Source organism: Neoarius graeffei, chromosome 7, assembly GCF_027579695.1.
Source record: "Neoarius graeffei isolate fNeoGra1 chromosome 7, fNeoGra1.pri, whole genome shotgun sequence".
Lineage (NCBI taxonomy): Eukaryota > Metazoa > Chordata > Actinopteri > Siluriformes > Ariidae > Neoarius > Neoarius graeffei.
Window position 1 is genome coordinate 43,110,474 of NC_083575.1, and position 22,150 is coordinate 43,132,623.

Consider the following 22,150-nt stretch of genomic DNA (forward strand, 5'->3'; position numbering starts at 1 on the left):
TTTCAAAACATTTGATATGATTTCACAATCTAATAACTTTGCCAATTCTCATTCAGTTCACCTCAAATTTTAACAGCATGTACGGAAACAGGTCAAAAATGTTTGTTTATTGTTTTTTGTTTTTATCTTTTTAGGTATAGAAATGCCATTCACTGGAAAAGAAAAGGCATTTTGTGTGTGAGAGTATGCTCGAACACAGTCGAACAAGACTGTGCAGTGTGCATTTATGAGAGAATTCTATAAAAAGGCACCAAGTGCAATGCAGATTTGGACATGGCACAAAAAGTTCAAAGAGGAAGGCTGTTTGTGCAGGGCAAAAGGATCTGGATGACCAGGTGGCGCATATATTGAAAATTTCTGAAATCGTTCATGGAATCCACATACCTTTTGAATTTCTCATTCAAATTTTGAGGAATAAATCTTATATTGCTCAACATTAAGCCTGTTCAGTTTCATTTGCTTAGACTATGTAGTTTCTGGGATATTTACATCTCAAATAATATCAAATTTTTTGAAACACCCTGTATAGATAAAGTCTCAATCTACTGGTCCTAACTTTTGATTGAATTTGTTTAGTCCTCAGCTTCTTGATCTACTTACGTTCTGGTAAACAGAGATGCTAGTTTTTGTGAGCCCCTTGCTGCTTTTACCAATTCTTTTTTTTTCACACCTTTGTAGGCATTGCTGTTTTTCAAACATACCTTGCTTCACTGACTCATTATTGTAATAAGACAAAATGATCGACAGAATAAACCTTTATTTATTTATCACATGCACACTTTCAAGCACAGTGAAATTCATCCTCTGCATTTAACCTAGCTGAAGCAGTGAACACACGCACACATACTCAGAGCAGTGGGCAGCCACACCAGAGCGCCCAGGGAGCAGTCAGGGGTCAGGTACCTTGCTCAAGGGCACCTCAGCCCAAGGCTGCCCCACATCAACCTAACTGCATGTCTTTGGATTGTGGGGGAAAACAGAGCCCCCCGAGGAAACCCACGCAGACACGGGAAGAACATGCAAATTCCACACAGAAAGGCCCTCGCCGGGTTCGAGCCCGGAACCTTCTTGCTGTGAGGCGACCGTGCTAACCACTACACCACCGTGCCACCCGCCCATTCAGTGGTTCTCAGAATGGATGTCTGTGAGCCTATGCTAATAGTGTGTTGCGATTGATCAACATGTGTTACCTTCATTGCACATCAGCAACACTCGTTAGGGCACACTTTCTTACTGTGATAGAAGGTATGTGCCGGGCACTTGGAAAGTTCTGAAAAATTATGAGTAGGTCGCATATAAATTTGGGTGTGGCACTGGTATTTGAGGGTAGGGCACACGTTCTTGAGGGCAGGGCGCATGTTCTTGAGGGCAGGATGTGGCACCCTGGTAAAATAAACTAGCTGGAACACTGTCCACAATGCAAAAAATAGTCAAGGTACAGAAAAACCCATGAATGAGTAGCTGTATTGAAATTTTTGACTGGTACTGTCGCTTAAGACTCAGTTACACTATTGACTCAAATTTTTACCACTTATGCAATGAGAATTAAATTGGTTAGTGAATGTGGGTTTTTACAACTGATACGTTCGTTTCAAGACTTTTGTTGATGTAATTTTTTTTGAATTATGAGATTGAATTGGGCTGACATTTACAAAGAATTTATGTCTGGCATTCTCTCTGGCTCTTAGTACGAGGATGAGGAAGCCGCAGAAGAGTTTAAAATCTCCAGTTTTGTGTCTATGGTTGAAGACTGCAGTTGCATTGGAATTACCCTACAGCTCTCAAAGTAAGACAACTGTGTATTAAATTTACACATGGATATTTAACAATTATTCCACGAAATTGAGTTGTACATGAGATATAAGACATGCATGACAAGATTGAGTGGAATAACTGTTTTATTCTATCCACATTCACTGGATTTTGAGAAACGGAGCATTTTTATTTTTATTTTTTGCAAATTCAGTAAATAAAAACTTTATACAAAATGTCTGACAAAATCATTTCTGCCTAGGCAGAATTATTAAAAACTTATCAATGGCTGCATGAATTGACTTTAGTGTTGTTTTTTAGAGAAAGTGCCGTCTTGCTGTTGTGCCGAAGTATATAATAGTAATAATAATAATAATAATAATTCTTGAAAAAAAGATACGTTCTTACCATTTGCATGTTCTCCCCGTGTCCGCGTGGGTTTCCTCCGGGTGCTCCGGTTTCCCCCACAGTCCAAAGACATGCAGGTTAGGTTAACTGGTGACTCTAAAATTGACTGTAGGTGTGAATGTGAGTGTGAATGGTTGTCTGTGTCTATGTGTCAGCCCTGTGATGACCTGGCGACTTGTCCAGGGTGTACCCTGCCTTTCGCCCGTAGTCAGCTGGGATAGGTTCCAGCTTGCCTGCGACCCTGTAGAACAGGATAAAGCGGCTAGAGATAATGAGATGAGATGAGACGTTCTTACCATCAAATACTTTCATTCCATATTTTGTTGCTTTTTTGTGTTTTGGGGTGTTTTGTTTTCGAGTAGAGTTTTTTATTTCGTCCTCAGTTGGTTCAGCAAAACGCTCCACCATTTTATTTTTCTCTACTCACGGTATATGATCTGATAGCCTAGTAGTAGAGTAGCCAATCAGAGCACACGATTGTTCATATACAGTGTATGTGGATATAATAATCATTATACCAATGCTGCTGATGATCCAAGTTTAAATGTTGTCTGTAGGTCATGTGCAGAAGTTTGATATGTTCATGTTGGAGAAGTGGCCCATTATTCAGGCATTTGCTCTGGAAGGAATTGGAGCTGGTGGTTTTTTCACCATGAAATACAAGGTAGAGCATTGCTGCAAAGACTTAATAGTTATCTGTACAAACATCACACAGAGGTCTCCTACAGAGTGTTTACGTATGTGACCTATGTGTAATATTTTTCTAGCTGACTGATATGAGTGAGAGTCTTTGGGAGATTTATACAAGACTAGACCCGGTGTCTTTGGACTATCTGCTCAGTGAGGTACAAACACAATATCATTACCTAATTACACAATGGAAACAAATGCAAACACAGAGAGGTGATGTGAATGAAGTGTTCTTTTACAGGATTTGCTGTTGTTTGAGAAGCAGTGGAGCTGCTTGTTTACCAGTGTGAACACAGAGAGCCCGCTGTCCATGCAAGAGATGTCAGAGGCTCAGACTGCAGAGTTACAAATGCAGATTTCAGATTTTTTTTTAAGATGCTATCATTACTGAATACAATTCCCAGAATATTTTCTGAGATGTGATAGATCGGTAGGCTAATTAAAAGACTATATCTGTAGTTTGATACTTAAACATCCCAGTCATGTAAACGAATACAGTAAGACTATAAACTAAGTATCAAATATAAAGAAAGAGCAGAAGCTTACAAATGTCTGTCAAAGTGAAAGATCAAATGCTAGTGGGATAAAATTTTAATTGTTTCAAGTTAGAACCATGCCCTTTGTCTTATTTGCCTTTACCTATTTGTATTTTAAATGGTTATAAATATAACATTCTCACTTTTTTCTTTTCTTTCTTTAATGAAGTCATTCAGAACATATTACTCCCATGGTCTCATTTCAAGTAATATCACAGATAAAAGGTATTTGATAATATACTTCTTTGTCTTGGACTTATTATTTTATACTGAGTCAGTCTGAAGAAAATGTGTTTTTTTTTGCCTGTTTATAAGTAAAAGTCACCAGCCATATGTGCTGTTTGGGAGTCACTCCTCCAAAGATGACTTGGAAAGCTACTGCTTCACCTTCCCCTCTGAGGGCCACCAGGTCCGTAACACTGGGCCTTGTGGGAGTTCTGCAAAACACATGGTAAGAGAACACCACACCTGCACAGGTAATGATAATTAACTACTTTCACATACCCATAATGCTTTGCGCCTTTGGGGGGTAACGAGGCGCTATATTTGTTTACTAAGTCAGATAACCTCAGTCATTTATTCGAATTCACATGGGGAAAAACTACTTTTCCTGATTTAAAGTTTTATGGAATACCTAAAGAGGCTAAGCGTCAAAGCGTGGTTAGGCAGAATTCACCGTCAAAATTTTACACCGACGGACAACACGCGACTGCTCTGCACACGTCAGTGGTGGAGTAAAGTCTGATGATCCAAGTCACAAAGCCTATAACCCCTCTGTGTTTAGTCATAAAAAGTACGAAAACTGAAAAACATGTACGTTATGTGTTTATGTAGGTAGATCAAATATAGTGTTTGACCCTGTAGTCCTAACAGCTTCCTCTAACAGCCCAAAGATTGTCGTAATCTGGTAGCATACGAGCTCTAGGAAAATCAGAGTGAAGGAAATCAAAATCACCATAAACTTAAAAAATAAATTTGACAGTTCTGCTGTGTTTACAGTATTTACTTGACTGAGTGAATTCCTTGCTTGTGTTCCCATGCACGAAGCGTTTTGTATTTTCTTACGACTTTCTCATCGTAACCAGCACCCAGCAAAAACCATTTCACTGTGGATTCTTCTATGATCAGTGTCGATCTTTCAAAGCTCTTCTGCCAGTCTTAACTTCTGCAGGTCAGTTATTGTCGGAACACCCATGTTGACAGACAAAGAAGGCTGCTGACTGTCACCCAGAGTAGAGTGTTGGGTACGTAAGAGAGGTGGATGTATATGCAGAAGTTTCAGTTTAATAAAGTGCTGAATATATATCTACACAACGTGAAGCAATACACACACAGGCAAACAATCCAAAAACGACAGGCAAAAAGGTTGGTCGAGGCACAAACAGTATATCAGAGGCAAATCTCGAACGGGAACGAGAAACAGGCACACGACTCGAGAAACAGGAAATCAATACGTCAAAATTGAAATCAATCAATACGTACTTGCGTATTGTAATATTTCACGATGCAAATGTATCAACACAGTCCTTAAATAGGCAAACACATAGTTCTTTAACTGAGCTCAGGTGCGCCTTGTTCACGGCGCGCATGCTGGAGTCTACTCGGCGCACAACCCGAGGCGCACCTTCAGGTGCACGCTCCACATTGCGCAGGACTGACAGAGACGCTCAAAGCATTCGATACAGTATTTACAAGCACTTTGTGACCAATTGATTTCTCAAAGTCCACAGAAAAGGCTTTACAGGTTATTTTAAGCTTTGGTTTAGTTAGTTTTGACACTTCTTTGAAGGTTTTAGGGAGATTTAAATTTGAAAGATTACTGTCAGTGTGCGACACAGTGTTGTTTTAGTTTGTTTATATTTTGGTTCTCTCCCCCACCCCCCAAGGCACAAAGCATTATGGGTAATGTGAAAGTAGTCAATAACCAAACACTGTATGGGAGCATGTCACAGAAAAAACAGCATTTTACTATCTTTTTGTTTTCAGCTGCTTCAGTGTGTGGCTCCTAAAGGCCCACTGACCTGTGCAAGAACATATTTCTTTGGCAGAACTCATGTCCCGTATCTGGGTAGGATTGTGTCATCAATAAAGCTTCTTATAATGCCATTGTTCTGAGTGACGTTCCATATTATCTAGATTTTTATCTTGTTTGTGCAGGGAATGATAATAGCACCATGCAGAAGTCACCAGAACTCATGTAAGGGTCCAGACAGTGTTGGTCTTTGATTAAAAGTTAGACTGCCTCCAGTGGGGTAAAAACTAGATTTGATCTTTTGCAGGCTGCTTACACAGATCTACACAGCTGCTGTTCAGTCAGTACTAGCAGGAATAAAATGCTTTTCCATCAACTCCAGTGCTAGCAAGGTAGATTTTTAATATAATGACCCAGGGGTGTAGCCATCATTTTAGAAGTGAGGGGGACAAATTGTTCAGAGGTCTATTGAGTGATTTATCATCCTCTTGCATTCAATTGCACCTCTCCTTAGCAGCTAAAGAACCACATAACCACAAACAGCACAGCACCAGGGAACCGACTTTAGTTCTTTAAAATGATATACTGTCAAAATCTATAAAGTAAAATTTATAAATAGAATTAAGAATAGTAGTGACATAGCTCGTTATATTCTCTTCTCACCTGTGACCCTGCATAATCATCCCTGTTGGCCTCTGGTCCACTGTCTCCTCTCTCACCCTGCTCTTTCTATTGTGGCAATAAAGATTTAAAAAATATGTGGAAAGCAACATTTTGAAATAGAATTAGGAATACAGTAATAATAATAATCAGCAAATTCATGTACTTTAAACTTTAACTACCACAAAAATAAATTAAATCTTTACAAAAATAACAGTCAAAGGAACACAAACATTTATATTCTTATTTTCTACCCAGAAATGAGTAATCTTAGAGTAGCCAAAATAGTACCGTTACTCAAGTAAGAGTATTGTTACTTTAGAATAATATTACTCAAGTAAAAGTAAAACGTATTTTGCAACAAAACGACTCTTAAGAGTACAATTTATCCAAAAAGTTACTCAAGTAAATGTAACGGAGTAAATGTAACTAGTTACTACCGCCTCCAAGTTAGCTAGCTAGCTTGAATTGACATCTATTTGTCATCTTTTAGCTAAACATTATCTACATTCAACAGCATTACTCAACTTACACAGTTAGTTTGGAAAAGGACTGATATATTACATAGCATATTTCAAACACTCATAACTTGCTATAGCAGTGACAAAATAGCTTTTCAAAAATGCATTCCTATATTTAATAAAATGAGATTAATAGAATTTTGATAATAAAAAAATTGCCTTCAGTTCCCCTTTAACAGTAGAACCATTATTTCTCTGAAAACTGGTTAGTAGTAGAACCCTTTTGAAGAACTATTACCCATCTTCTAGAACCTTTGAATTCTTTTGTGCCTGTTTGTTAATTCTTTTTCTGTCGCTGTTACTAACTGTGCTGTAAATGTCTTAGGATTTGTCTGCTGCCCAGAAACATTGAGGCCAAATACCTGGATATCATGGACGCACAGTGCATGTAAACATGTGCACCTTCAGAAAAAGGACTCTGGGAATTGTATTTCTGAAATACGAAACTCTGGGAGGAAAAACAGACTGATTCTAGTGTTTTACAGCAGACATTCTTGTGAAGCACTGTAACAGAAAAAAGTGAGAGAGAGAGAGAAAATGTAGTTTGAAAGGTCAATGCTTCTCTCACTGTTTTCTCATGCCAAAGCTTCTCTCTTTGGTTAATTCTTATGTACCTTATGAAGCATTTCATAGAAGACTAAAATTATATCTTTTGATTTGTTATAGCAATATAACCATTTTCAATCCATATTCAATAGCTTACAAATATTCAATCACTCACTGTTTTTCTCTAGAAGAATCTGTTATATACACCTTAGGATTTATCAATGCACTCCTTTTCAGTTCAAACATTTTTTTCTAAATTTCCAAATATAAATGTCAGAATCAATGTTTCTAATACTACTGAGAGAGAGAAGGATCAAAGCACTTGGATATACTATGGAGAGGATATGTTTTTGAATTGGATCAGAGCAGGGACAGCACTCCACCCCACAGTGCTGAAAATAAAAATGAAAAAGAGAACATTGTGAATAGTGGCTATATATATATATATATATATATATATATACACAACCCCAATTCCAAAAAAGTTGGGACAAAGTACAAATTGTAAATAAAAACGGAATGCAGTGATGTGGAAGTTTCAAAATTCCATATTTTATTCAGAATAGAACATAGATGACATATCAAATGTTTAAACTGAGAAAATGTATCATTTAAAGAGAAAAATTAGGTGATTTTAAATTTCATGACAACAACACATCTCAAAAAAGTTGGGACAAGGCCATGTTTTCCACTGTGAGACATCCCCTTTTCTCTTTACAACAGTCTGTAAACGTCTGGGGACTGAGGAGACAAGTTGCTCAAGTTTAGGGATAGGAATGTTAACCCATTCTTGTCTAATGTAGGATTCTAGTTGCTCAACTGTCTTAGGTCTTTTTTGTCGTATCTTCCGTTTTATGATGCGCCAAATGTTTTCTATGGGTGAAAGATCTGGACTGCAGGCTGGCCAGTTCAGTACCCGGACCCTTCTTCTACGTAGCCATGATGCTGTAATTGATGCAGTATGTGGTTTGGCATTGTCATGTTGGAAAATGCAAGGTCTTCCCTGAAAGAGACATCGTCTGGATGGGAGCATATGTTGCTCTAGAACCTGGATATACCTTTCAGCATTGATGGTGTCTTTCCAGATGTGTAAGCTGCCCATGCCACACGCACTAATGCAACCCCATACCATCAGAGATGCAAGCTTCTGAACTGAGCGCTGATAACAACTTGGGTCGTCCTTCTCCTCTTTAGTCCGAATGACACGGCATCCCTGATTTCCATAAAGAACTTCAAATTTTGATTCGTCTGACCACAGAACAGTTTTCCACTTTGCCACAGTCCATTTTAAATGAGCCTTGGCCCAGAGAAGACGTCTGCGCTTCTGGATCATGTTTAGATACGGCTTCTTCTTTGAACTATAGAGTTTTAGCTGGCAACGGCAGATGGCACGGTCAATTGTGTTCACAGATAATGTTCTCTGGAAATATTCCTGAGCCCATTTTGTGATTTCCAATACAGAAGCATGCCTGTATGTGATGCAGTGCCGTCTAAGGGCCCGAAGATCATGGGCACCCAGTATGGTTTTCCGGCCTTGACCCTTACGCACAGAGATTCTTCCAGATTCTCTGAATCTTTTGATTATATTATGCACTGTAGATGATATGTTCAAACTCTTTGCAATTTTACACTGTCGAACTCCTTTCTGATATTGCTCCACTATTTGTCGGCGCAGAATTAGGGGGATTGGTGATCCTCTTCCCATCTTTACTTCTGAGAGCCGCTGCCACTCCAAGATGCTCTTTTTATACCCAGTCATGTTAATGACCTATTGCTGATTGACCTAATGAGTTGCAATTTGGTCCTCCAGCTGTTCCTTTTTTGTACCTTTAACTTTTCCAGCCTCTTATTGCCCCTGTCCCAACTTTTTTGAGATGTGTTGCTGTCATGAAATTTCAAATGAGCCAATATTTGGCATGAAATTTCAAAATGTCTCACTTTCGACATTTGATATGTTGTCTATGTTCTATTGTGAATACAATATCAGTTTTTGAGATTTGTAAATTATTGCATTCTGTTTTTATTTACAATTTGTACTTTGTCCCAACTTTTTTGGAATCGGGGTTTTATATATATATATATATATATATATATATATATATATATATATATATAATTTTTAGAGCACTCCACAGTACTGAAACAGCTCTGCTCAAAGTGACTATTGGACCTTAGTGTGGCCTTTGATACTGTGGACCATGACATCCTCCTCTCTCATCTTGAGGAGTGGGTAGGCATTAATGGGACAGCACTGCTTTGGTTCAGATCTTATCTAAAACACAGGACCTTTTCTGTATCTCTTGGACATTTCTCCTCTTCCTCAGCCCCAGGCTCCTATGGGGTCCCGCAGGGCTCTATTTTGGGTCCATTACTTTTCTGTTTGTATATGCTCCCCCTAGGTAACATTATTAGAAAGTATGATATCTCCTTTCACTTCTATGCAGATGATACACAACTGTACCTTCCCTTTAAATCTAGGGATTCCATACAGCCACTATTGGATTGTCTTGAGGACATTAAGTGCTGGATGACCAACAACTTCCTCCAGCTAAATAACGATAAAACTGAGGTTATCATTTTTGGTCCTCCCAAATCTAGATCCTTAATGGCTGACAAGCTTGCCCATCTCTCTCCATACGTTAAGTCATATACTAAAAACCTAGGTGTCACTCTTGATTCAGAACTGTGCTTTAAAAAGCAGATTAGTACTGTTATTAAGAATAGCTTCTTCCAGTTGAGAATGATTTCCCGTCTCAAACTTTTTTTTATCCTTTGAAGACCTAGAAAAAGTCATTCATGCCTTTATTACATCCTGGCTAGATTATTGCAATTCCCTCTATCTTGGTCTCCCCCAGTCTCAATGCGTTTACAGTTGGTGCAAAATGCAGCTGCTAGACTGCTGACAGGTACCGTACCAAGAAGAGAGAGCACATTACCCCTGTCCTGGTTTCTTTAAACTGGCTTCCCATTAGTTTTAGGATCCAATTTAAAGTCCTACTAATAATTTACAAGGCGCTGGATGGTCAAGCCCCTACTTACATCTCAGATCTCCTGAAACCACCCCCTGCACCTAGGTCCCTTAGATCTGCTGATAAAGGTCTCCTCCATGTGGCCCGGACTCACCTTAGATAAAAAGGTGATGGGGCATTTGCAGTAGCGGCTCCAAGTCTGTGGAACTGTTTGCCCCCAGACATTAGATTCGCCCCCTCTATCTCCTCTTTTAAATCCAGACTCAAAACTCACCTCTACTCACTGGCTTTTGCAACCTCTTAGCTGTCCATTCCCTAGTACTTTTTGTAGTGGGTGTTGTTCATTTGTTGTTTGTGTAATTCTGGCCTCTTTGTCTATCTGTCAATCTTCTGTTTATAATGTGTATTTTTGTTGCAGCTATTAATGTATCTTTTCTTTTGTGTTGCGTTTGTTTGTCCATTTTGCTTCTGATTTCCTAGCTACCCTATGTACAGTACTTTGGTCAGTGTAAACTATTTTAAATGTGCTTTATAAATTAAATTTACTTACTTACTAAATTTGATGACTAGGAATGGCATATGACCAAAGAGAGATCAGGAATGTGGTGTTTCACACACATGAGAAAAAGCAAAGCAGGAAAGAGGACTAGAGTTAGAATTGTATGCTTTAAGACTGCATGAAAGAGAAATATCCAAATGTGGGTTTTTTGTTTGTTTGTTTGTTTGTTTTAGCCTCTAGTCCAGGGGTCACCAAACTTTTTTTCTCTGGGGGCCACATTGTCATTCCTGACTGTGATGGGGGCTGGGGTCGGGTCAGCTATATAACATAGTATTTGTCTGGGTCATGCAATTCTGTATGACCACCAGCAGGCCTCATTGTGTAGTAGAGATTACTAGCCTGGCACAGCCATCCGCACTACTATATCCACACTACTATATCAACACTTGATTCCTGGCACATATTTGTTTATCTTTACTAGTGGTTTGCAAAAGTAGTAATCGAGTCTTCACACTTTGTTTTAATTTGAAATACCACAGGTATTTCATTTATTTATTTTCTAATAAAAATAACATCAAAGCTGTCAAGGTAAGAAACATCTGCCTAGTTGAGGTGATTGACACTGGCAAAGGTGAGTGGAAAATTGTAAATTGTAGGTAGGCTTGTTGATAATAATAATCTCATCTCATCTCATTATCTCTAGCCGCTTTATCCTTCTACAGGGTCGCAGGCAAGCTGGAGCCTATCCCAGCTGACTATGGGCGAAAGGCGGGGTACACCCTGGACAAGTCGCCAGGTCATCACAGGGCTGACACATAGACACAGACAACCATTCACACTCACATTCACACCTATGGTCAATTTAGAGTCACCAGTTAACCTAACCTGCATGTCTTTGGACTGTGGGAGAAACTGGAGCACCCGGAGGAAACCCACGCGGACACAGGGAGAACATGCAAACTCCACACAGAAAGGCCCTCGCCGGCCCCGGGGCTCGAACCCAGGACCTTCTTGCTGTGAGGCGACAGCGCTAACCACTACACCACCGTGCCACCCCATAATAATAATAATAATAATAATAATAATAATAATGTGCAGCACTTAATAAAGGTCAAATAAATAGGCCTATAAAATAAATACATTAAAAAAAAACAGTGAAATTATAATATGAGCAATAGATCACAGCAGTTGTGCTGTGTCCTGCACGTCATTTCTCTCATCCATGGCCAAAGCAAAAAACTCGAATTCTGACGCTCTCTCATTCAGCTGGTCATACACGTTGTCCCCCAAATCTTCGGTTCGCCTGGTCATAGTAGGTACGGAGAGACTCACCACGTTGAGCGCATCCTTCTTGTCGGGACACACCGCCTCGGCCACAGCAAGCATGTGTGATACTCACAAAATATGTGTTTTGTTGAGATTATTATTATTTTCATTTCCTCTGATAGTCACTTTTTGGTTTATCGCTATTGTATTATTTTATTGTAGTCTGTCTAATTCAGAATAACAAGTCACACAGAGAAACATACAATGACATGCTGTTGCATGAAATGGACACTGGGTGGCAGCACTTACCGGCGGCGTCACTGGGGCTCTTTGCAATGCATCGTGAAAGTGGGGCTCATAATCCAGATGAATGGAGAATGAGCAACAGTTGTAATGCTTCGCTGATTTCTGTCTTATATTTCCAGGTTAATTACTCACTTTTTCTGTGACTTCAGATGTTTATAAGCTAATATGAATCCCCGGTGATGTGTGGTCTATAAGCTAAAAGCTTGTTAAGTGTGTAAATAAAGTAAAGTGTCACGGTACGTGTTATTGTAGTGGGGGAAATGGCGTCCGACACTGTAGCCGAATGTTTACTTTCGTTTGTTTCTTTCTTTTGGCTCCTGGGCAGGGCCGTAACCAGGATTTTTCAAATACCGAGGTCAAACATTGCGATACATCTTATTTGCCAAAAAAATGTTCTAATATGGTGACTTTTCATACATTTTGGAAACGAGTCAAAATCACAAGCCCAACAAGATGAACATGTAGGTGAACATGTTTATTTTAACAATTTCAAAACTGCACGATCACAAAAGTATTTTGTGTGTGGGTGAGTGAGTGAGAGAGTGTGAATGAGTGAGAGAGTGTGAGTGAGTGAGTTAGTGTGAGTGAGGCAGAATGAGTGAGTGAGAGAGATAGTGTGAGTGAGTGAGTGAGTGAGAATGAGTGAGTGAGAGTGACAACGCAATCTAGCCGAGCCTGAATGGACTTCAATTGCTTTTTAAAAAATATATGCCCTTTTCAATAGCAAAATTCTAGATCAGGGGTGGCCAACCAGTTGCAGACCAAGAGCCACATTTTTTACTGTGTTACCGCAAAGAGCCACATCATACACATGGGCACACTAAAGGCCCGGTCCCACTGCACTTACGGATGCAAAGAGGATGTAAAACGTAAAAAAAATCTTTGCCATCCGTTGGAAAACGCTATGCATCCGTTGTGTACTCATTGCATACGTGCTTCATACGCTCTATCCATCGAGCATCCGTCCACTGTGATTTCATCCGCGCAAAAAGTTTTGAGCTGCACAAAACTTTTAGAACGGATGAACTTTCCGCCGTGTACGATGTAAATCCGTGACATATACGAGCAACAAACGTTCTATGTCCATCATCATCCGTTAAACGTCTGCTGTATCCTCTCTGCATCCTCTGGGCATCCTCGCAACTCACATCCGCTGCAGCTGAAAACGGAAAGAGGGAGGAAAGATAAGGTACATGAAACGTCTATTCATCGTTAGTAGCACGGAAATAGAAAGGATGTAAGCGTATGCATCTCGTATATAAAGTATTCAAAACGGACAAAGCGTTTATATCTGGGATGTATCTCGTATATTTAGGATGTCTGGAGTATGTCTAGAGTATGTAGAAGGACACCTAGCGGACAATCGATATTTTGTATAAAAAGGGGGAGAAAATCATCTAGTAGTAGAGATGTATCGATGTAGCCGCCAGCACGTCTTTCCGCTTTATGCTGACGGCGTGCGTGCTGCATCCCTTTATATTCGCGGAGCAGACGCAATTCATACCCCCCGCATGCGCAGTGAACGGTCTGCATCCGATATACATCCGCGCAACATCCCCTTTGTTTCCGTTAGGCGTACGTGATGCATCTCCTTCATCCGCTATGCATCCGCTCTTTCTGCTATGCGTCCGCTTCTCAGTTATCACCGGTAACCCCTTCGGAGCTGTCATCCACTTCCATCCGCTTTCATCCGCTAGGCTTCCTATGAACATGCGTTTAACGTCCCCGCTATATACTACCCACGTCCGTTCTTTTCTGTTCTGTTTTTGCAAATTTTCACCAATTTTGTCCATTTCTGGAGCGGATGAAAACGGATAGTGCCACCCCCGAAATTTTGCTCGTCCGCTGTGTCCTTTTTGCATACGTTTTGTGTCCATCGGCCAGTGGGACCGGGCCTTAACATCATCCATCCCTTCCTCTCTCTCTCTCACACACACACCTCTGCTCAGCCAGATTAATAGTAAATGTCACACACCAACATATTTACTCCTACAGTACTAAGACCACAGGCTGAGGCCAGTCATTTTTAACAATGAACATTGTGTGCACTTACTATGCATGCTGCTTAGTGGGACTCATGGCATTACCAAAAAAAAGCCACACCATACACATGACCGCACATGAACATCGCCCCCCCCCTCGCTCTCTCTCTCCCTCACAGACACACACGCTCACGCTCAAGCACGCACCTCTGCTCAGCCAGATTAATAGTAAATGTCACACGCCAACATGAGAGAAATTTACTCCTTCAGTCAGTACTAATATCACAGGCCAGTCATTTACGGTACAGCAATCAATATTGTGTGCACTTACTATGCATGTTGCTTAGTGGGACTTCTGACATTCCTTGCCTTGAACAATCCTCTTCAAATCTGCCTTGTATTCCGTCGTTGCCACTCGAAACAGTTCTTTCACATGGGTGTCAGTCAGAACAGAACGATGCTTTGACTTCACGTGTTTCATGGTAGAGAACACAGACTTGCAGACGTATGTTGACCCAAACATTGACAGTATCTTAAGCGCAGCCCGTTTCACGTTCGGGTATTTTTCCAATGGCACACTTTTCCAAAACTCAATGGTGCCTTCCCTCAAAACAGGTTTCAGTTGGTCTTCCTCACGAAGATCGATCGTCTCCAACTCAGCCGCAGCCTCATCTGTGACAAGCGGGGCTTTCAAACAGTCCATCTCCGCATTGAATGGGTCGACGAGGAACGTAACCTGTGGCCTTTTCAGTTGTATATCACGGAACCGGGTTACAAAGCTTTCGTGCAGGTTTTCAATTAGTGTGGCATATCTGGTGCTGAAGATTGGAAGCTTTGAAATGAGCTTATGACGACTGACATATAAGGCAGAATGGCTTGCCATTACGTTCAACAAAAAAGTATAAACTCTCCCACTCTGTTAAAAATGTCTTATGTTCGTCTTCATATTTTCGTTTTGCTGTGCATTTTTTCATTGCCATTTTGAGAGGCTACTTGACACAAGATACACCTTGCCCAAAAACTTAGCGATTATCTCACGCACATGCGCATTTGACATTACCTGAAAATACCGTAATATACCCAAGCAAAGCGAAGATGCATTTGACGAAAATACCATACTGAACTCAAGCAAAGCGCACACGCACATTAAAAAAAAAAAAAACAACACATACACAAACATCGATATGAACGTCAGAGCCGCATGACACTGGGCAAAGAGCTGCATGCTGCTCGCGAGCCGCGGGTTGGCCACCCAAGTTCTAGATGGTTATTGGACAAAACCGACTAAAACGCTACATTCGGAGACTGAGCCTCACTGGAGATGGGAGTCAATAAGAGGGGCGGGACAAGACTTCCCGAGAGGAGGCTCATCTCCAGCTGGTGATCGGAGGAGGAGCTGTGAACGCGGCTGGGCTGTTCATGATTGACAGAAAGCAGTCAGAGGTGGTACATCTCATCTCATTATCTGTAGCCGCTTTATCCTGTTCTACAGGGTCGCAGGCAAGCTGGAGCCTATCCCAGCTGACTACGGGCAAAAGGCGGGGTACACCCTGGACAAGTCGCCAGGTCATCACAGGGCTGACACATAGACACAGACAACCATTCACACTCACATTCACACCTACGGTCAATTTAGAGTCACCAGTTAACCTAACCTGCATGTCTTTGGACTGTGGAGGAAACCGGAGCACCCGGAGGAAACCGACGCGGACACGGGGAGAACATGCAAACTCCGCACAGAAAAGCCTTCGCCGGCCCCGGGGCTCGACCCCGGACTTTCTTGCTGTGAGGCGACAGCGCTAACCACTACACCACCGTGCTACCCAGGTGGTACATCATGTTGTAAATAAAATGTGAACATAATAAGTTTGCTACCCGTTTTCATTTCCGTTCGAAAATAAAACCAATAATCAAAACAATAGTGTGAGGTATTTCACCTGACGTCACAGGGTCACGTGACGCCCCGGTGTCCGCCATTTTGAACGTCAAGCTAGCTAATGTCAACAACAGTAGCTGGTATGTTACTGTAGCAATGTTTACGTTCAGTCATTTGGATGACTGTTAAAACCTTTCAGTCTCAAGTTTTTCCTTTACTGGATTTACTAGTTTACTGAGCTAGCGCGCGCCGGCTGCCGGCAGGCTAGCGCGCGCCGGCTCCCAGCGACAGGCTAGCGCGCGCCGGCTCCCAGCTTGCCCGAGCGCGCTAGCTCAGTAAACTAGTAAATCCAGTAAAGGAAAAACTTGAGACTGAAAGGTTTGAACAGTCATCCAAATGACTGAACGTAAACATTGCTACAGTAACATACCAGCTACTGTTGTTGACATTAGTTAGTGCTAACAGCTAGTTGCTAATACACTGCTACAACTACACCGACCCTAATAATACAGTTCTTAGTCATTGCCTGGTAACAGCAAATTTATAACGGGCCATGTCTAAACAGACTAAGAAGTTATTTCAATGACATTTAATAACATTTTGTTTATCCTGAGGACCGAAAGTAAATGAAAATGTGAACAAACCTTAGCTGTAATAAGATGGCGACCACCGGCTCCAGGGACGACCCGCTGATGTAGGCATGTTACCCAGCCTGACACAAAATATTTGTAGGTATCCAAACTCTTGTACGCTTTCAGATCAATACCTGTGTATGGCGATGGGTTTTTAACGACATAGGTATACAGATCATGTGGGCCGAAGTCAGGTAAAGACGAGGGCTTCGTGTACTTCCGTACGTCAGTGAACAATCCTGGTGGAAGCAGGTAAACGTCGTTCTCTAAGCCTGCTAACCTCAATTTTTGCAAATACCTCTCCCTCTGCTCACCCTGTAAATGCCCTACGTCGCTGGATAGTGAAGGTGTTTTCTGCATCTCGCTCCTTTTTCTTTTATGTTTTTCGTTTGTCGCCTTCCTCGCATTCAAACTGATTCGAGCCATGCCGTCCAAAATGGCAGCATCACATGACTTGGTCACGTGGGTGAAATACCTCAATAGTCTGGTAAGTTAGCAAAATAGCTCAAGTCTCGTCAGTACCCAATAACTTCATAAACAACAGGTCACGACTGTCCAGCCTTTTCTGATCTGAAACGCACCAAATCAAATCGAGAGAGACAGAATAAAAGAGTTTGTGCCGCCTGGAAAACGAAAATCCTATCTAGCTAAGTGGCTTCGACTATTGTTGCTTGAAATGCTAATTAAAATTGCACTGTTAATGATCATAAGCATTCCGGACTGGCAAAATTAACTCACCTTCTTCCCTCTTTCTTTTTCTCTCACTTGTTGACTTTCCAAAGCTGAGTTTGGTTTGTTTCAGTGTAGTAGACTTCATCTTATGTCAATTTTCAGATTCCATGACTAATTGACAAACTGACTGGCTGCGGAGTCGGACCTTGATGAGAACACTTCTCAACTCTTGTACCGTATTGGCCCGAATATAAGACGAGGTTTTTTGCTCTAAAAATAGATCTAAAAAGGGGGGGGGGGGGTCGTCTTACATTCGCGGACTAGACAAAATGCCATCGAAAACAACATTTTACAACGAGTGTTTTGACTTGTAATAACAACACACAATGAATCGACCACCGTCCCTCACGCATTATCACAACAAAAAATAAAAATGGAGAAGACACGAGACTGTCTTGAACAAAGTGGTTCAAAGTCAGGACAAATTAATCAAATGCTTAGACGGAATTATGACACCAATTTTAAAATGATGGTAGTGAATGTGGCGGAATCGTCCAATAATTGTCAGGCTGCCAGAAAATTTGGGGTCACGGAGTGCAATGTTCGTCGGTGGCGAGCACAAAAAGACCGTCTTCAGAATGCTAACAGTCAAAGAAAAGCTTTCCGTGGACCTCAAAGCGGTTGTTTCGAGGAAATTGACAGACGAGTCTGTCAATATGTGACGGAAAAACGTCAAGACGGAATGCCCGTAACCCGAGCAATAATACAGCTTAAGGCTTTGGAGATAGCCAAGGAGCTGAATATCCCCCCAGCTGAGTTCAAGGCGAGCCTGGGGTGGGTCAAAAGAATGATGAGGCGCAACGGACTATCACTGAGGCGCCGAACAAGCCTGGCCCAGCGCCTGCCCTCAGACTTCGAGGACAAGCTGCTGAGTTTTCAGCGGCATATCATTAAATTAAGGAAAACGCACTCCTATCCCCTCGACCAAATCGGCAATGCCGATCAGACCCCTGGTTTTTTTTATATGCCATCTTCGGTGACCGTGGCAAAGCGAGGTGACAAATCAGTCCTTGTGCGCTCGACGGGAAATGAAAAAAGCAGGGTCACTGTCATGTTGACATGTCTTGCGGACGGCACTAAACTTCCTCCCTACCTGATTTTGAAGCGAAAGACTATCCCTAAGGAGGCCATGCCAGCTGGCATTATTGTGCGTGCACAGGAGAGGGGCTGGATGGACACTGAGCTGGTGGTAGACTGGCTGAAAGTTGTGTGGGGTAGGCGACCTGGTGCGCTTTCAAAAAAGCGGAACATGCTCGTTCTGGATGCTTTCCGTGGCCACCTAAAGTGAAAGCGCAAGTGCAGAAAATGAACGGGGATCTTGTGATCATCCCAGGCGGAATGACGAGCCAACTGCAGGTGCTGGATGTTGTCGTCAACAAGCCCTTTAAAGATAATCTACGCAAGAAGTACACGGAGTGGCTCCTGTCAGGTAACCATGCACTCACACCAACGGGGAAAATTCAGAAGCCTGCGGTGCGCCTGCTTTGTGAGTGGATCCTGCAGGCATGGCATGCCATTTCGCCAGAGAGCATCGCTCATGGGTTCAAGAAGTGCTGCATATCGAATGCATTAGATGGATCCGATGACGACATCCTGTGGGAGGGACTGGTGCAGCAACATCAAAGTGACGACGATAGTGAGAGTGATAGTGATGCAGAAGATCTTTGTGCTTAGTGGCTGTTTGTTTTCATGTTTTGCTGTTTTAAGCAATAGTTCATTCTTCTTTGTATTTTTTGCTGCTTTCTTGGGCAATGTTTTGCTCCATTGGCATGGGATCCATTTAGGCCTAAATCTGATGAATTGAATAGGAGATGGTAGCAATATTCTGTTTTAATTAAAGCTTGCTGTAGTTCAGCCTCAAAGTGTTTTTTGGCATTTAAGCAAAGTGTTCATACTATGGCTACTGTGCAATATCTTGTGGTAAATGTGAAAAATAAATCCTCTACCTCAATGAATTATAAACAGACAAAACTGATTGATTTTCAAATAAATAAGTTTTCTATATGAAATTTGGTGTCATTTTTTTTCCCAAAACATGAGCCTGGAAAGGGGGGGTCATCTTATATTCGGGGTCGTCTTATATTCGGGCCAATACGGTATATCCCGTGGTGCTTAGCTGACTATCGCGAGGCTGCCTAATATGAAATGTTTCCAATGTCGGATATTTCAGCTTCGTTTAAAAATGATTATGTGGACTTTATTTTTAGACAAACAAATGAGAACAGGGGGATGCAAGCTGAATTTAGAATTTTCCACTGATCAAAGTCAGAACGATTTTCATCATATATTAATTTCACATTTCTGAGTGAAAAAAAAAAATACCGTGGGAAAAAAATGCCGAGGACATGACCTCAGTGTCCTCAATGGTAGTTACGGCCCTGCTCCTGGGCATTTGTGGGTTATTACTGTATGTGTGAAAATCAGTATGTGTGCGGCACATTATTTGAATTGGGCATTTGTGGGCTATTACTGTACTGTGTGAAAATCAGTTGTGTGTGTACTGCATTGCTTGAAATGCTGAAGCTAATATTAATGTGCAGGTTAAGGCCAGCTATGGCTGCAGCCTTGGTGAAGGGCTAGGGTGACCAGATTTCCCTAGTCTGAAACCGGGACACTTTTGCACGCGACCATGCTCGTGCACGCACACCTTTTTTTTTACGTAAACGTGACACTCAGAGAGGTGCTCTTATCATTTTGTTGAAGCTCACATTTATCAACATCTCACATGAAATAAAACAAACAGGCATTTTGTTATCTAGTAGCATAGTGGTATACAGATCAGTTAAATTATGGTCAGACAACAGATTTTGTAATGGCTGAGAATAGGCCAGGCTATGTCCATAGGCCAAATTTAAACTGATTTATTTCACCTGTTTGTGAGAACACCAAGAAGAACGCATATGCACATGTAGGCTATATCTCTAAAATTGTATGCACTATACTATAGCATGAACTTAAAAGTAGATATGTGACCTCAGCATAGCCTAGGTCAGAATCAACCTTACTAACCATTCCCCACAACTGAATGAATAAAGCAAGATGTGTACAAAAGTGAACACTTTAATGGAAGGTGCAACAAGCTGTTCAACACAGTTGTCATATTGCTGTCAGAATGGTACGTTAAACAGAAACAAAAAAGAGACAAGTGATTTGAGAATATATACTACGGAAGCTGAGAGAGGCCCTTCATATAATCCTTTTTTTTTTATTCACCTTGTTATCCCGAGTAGGGATGCACAATTAATCGAATTTAATCGAAAATCGCGATTTTGGCTGCCACGATTAAATTAAATGAAAATCGCGATTTATTTCCATTTAAAATGCGAGCTCTGCTGTATATCTGATCAAGCACTTTTTGACCAATACTCCGCCAAACCATTAGGGGGCGAACCGACGCATGTAAGGTTTCATTACTCCGCCTAAATAAGCAAGCAAGCCAAGTCTGCTTGGGCGGAAGCCTTCTGCGGCAGTTGCATTTTGACACGCGAGCAATGTTTCACCATAAAAATTCCGTAATTTCCATCTGTTTTCCGCGATCACAGAAAATCATTGGCCCTATGAGAGTGAGACAGTGAGAGAGGCCCCCCCCCAAAAAAAAAAAAAAAAAATCTTAACGGATTTACACGATTTGGAAAAATGACTTTTTCAGAACCGAAAAAAACAGAGCTTCCGGCTCAACAGTATTATTTTGAGAAATAAAACAATCTTTGGATATACATTTGTTCATTTTTGCATACATATTACTCATTCTCTGCAGTGGTCTGAATTATTTGTTATTAAATAGTTAATGTAAGTAAGTAAATGTTAATAAGTCAAATTTACTACTTAAAAAAACATTTTTAAAAAAATCGTGGGCGTATCGAATCGTGAGTCAAAAATCGCGATGCGAATCGTGAGTTGGGTGTATCGTTACAGCCCTAGTAAGGAGGTAAACACAATAGAGTTTGGGTCAAAAAGAAATACTGCATGTATGAAAAGCACCCCATCATTTTGTTAAGATGTTATGTGTTACAGGTAGACAGATGTGTTGGATATGGTTCAAGCTGTCATATGTCATCCAGACCCACTGATTCAGAGCAGTGTGTGTGTGGGTGCTGCAACAGCCTGTGTCAACCCTCTATCCTTCATGGAACACAGGTCTTGTACCTTCTTCCTAAAGGTTTCCTGTCATTACATTTATCTGCAGAAGTACAGCCATCACACTCAAGCACACACTGCACAGAACAACAATGTTAAGACAGAACAAACAGTGCACATCCTTTACCCGCCCCCAGTGCTGTATCGCAAGAGAAAAATAATGTTATTAAAGCGTAATATACCACTGTCACCTCCTTAAAGAATTCATACAGTATTGAAGTGTATTTTAACTCAACCTAGCCTGCTTTATTTCCCCAGGCTTTTCTTCCCCAAACTCCTGGAGCAGTGCAGTCAGGGTAAGACCCATGGGAATATTTTTTTGTTTATCTAAGCAACTCTGTGTGTGTGTGTGTGTGTGTGTGTGTGTGTGTGTGTGTGTGTGTGTGTACACATCCATGCATGTCCTTGTTTGTTTGATGCAATAAGATCTGTTTGTTTTGTGTGTCTAATACAGGTTTAGTGAATAATGTGGTGTTTACGGGTTTGACTGCTGAGCAGAAGCCCCCTCTCTTGAAATACGTGCAGCAGCTCATCCGTTCAGCGAATCCCAATGCATCATTTATCCTGGCCGAGAGAGGAGCTGTGACCAGGTTGGCAAGCACAAGCATTAATCTTTGTGTTATAGCTTGGAAATTAAAGTAGCATTAGAGATTAAAGATGCTGTAG

The 22,150-nt window shown here is 41.2% G+C and overlaps 1 long non-coding RNA gene across 1 annotated transcript; it reads left to right on the forward strand.

The window, feature by feature from the left end:
• Positions 1 to 2,736: 2,736 nt before the first annotated feature.
• Positions 2,737 to 3,153, forward strand: LOC132889331 (uncharacterized). Its single transcript, XR_009655053.1, has 3 exons — positions 2,737 to 2,824; positions 2,928 to 3,005; positions 3,092 to 3,153. It is a non-coding gene; the product is annotated as an uncharacterized LOC132889331 (long non-coding RNA).
• Positions 3,154 to 22,150: the final 18,997 nt, after the last annotated feature.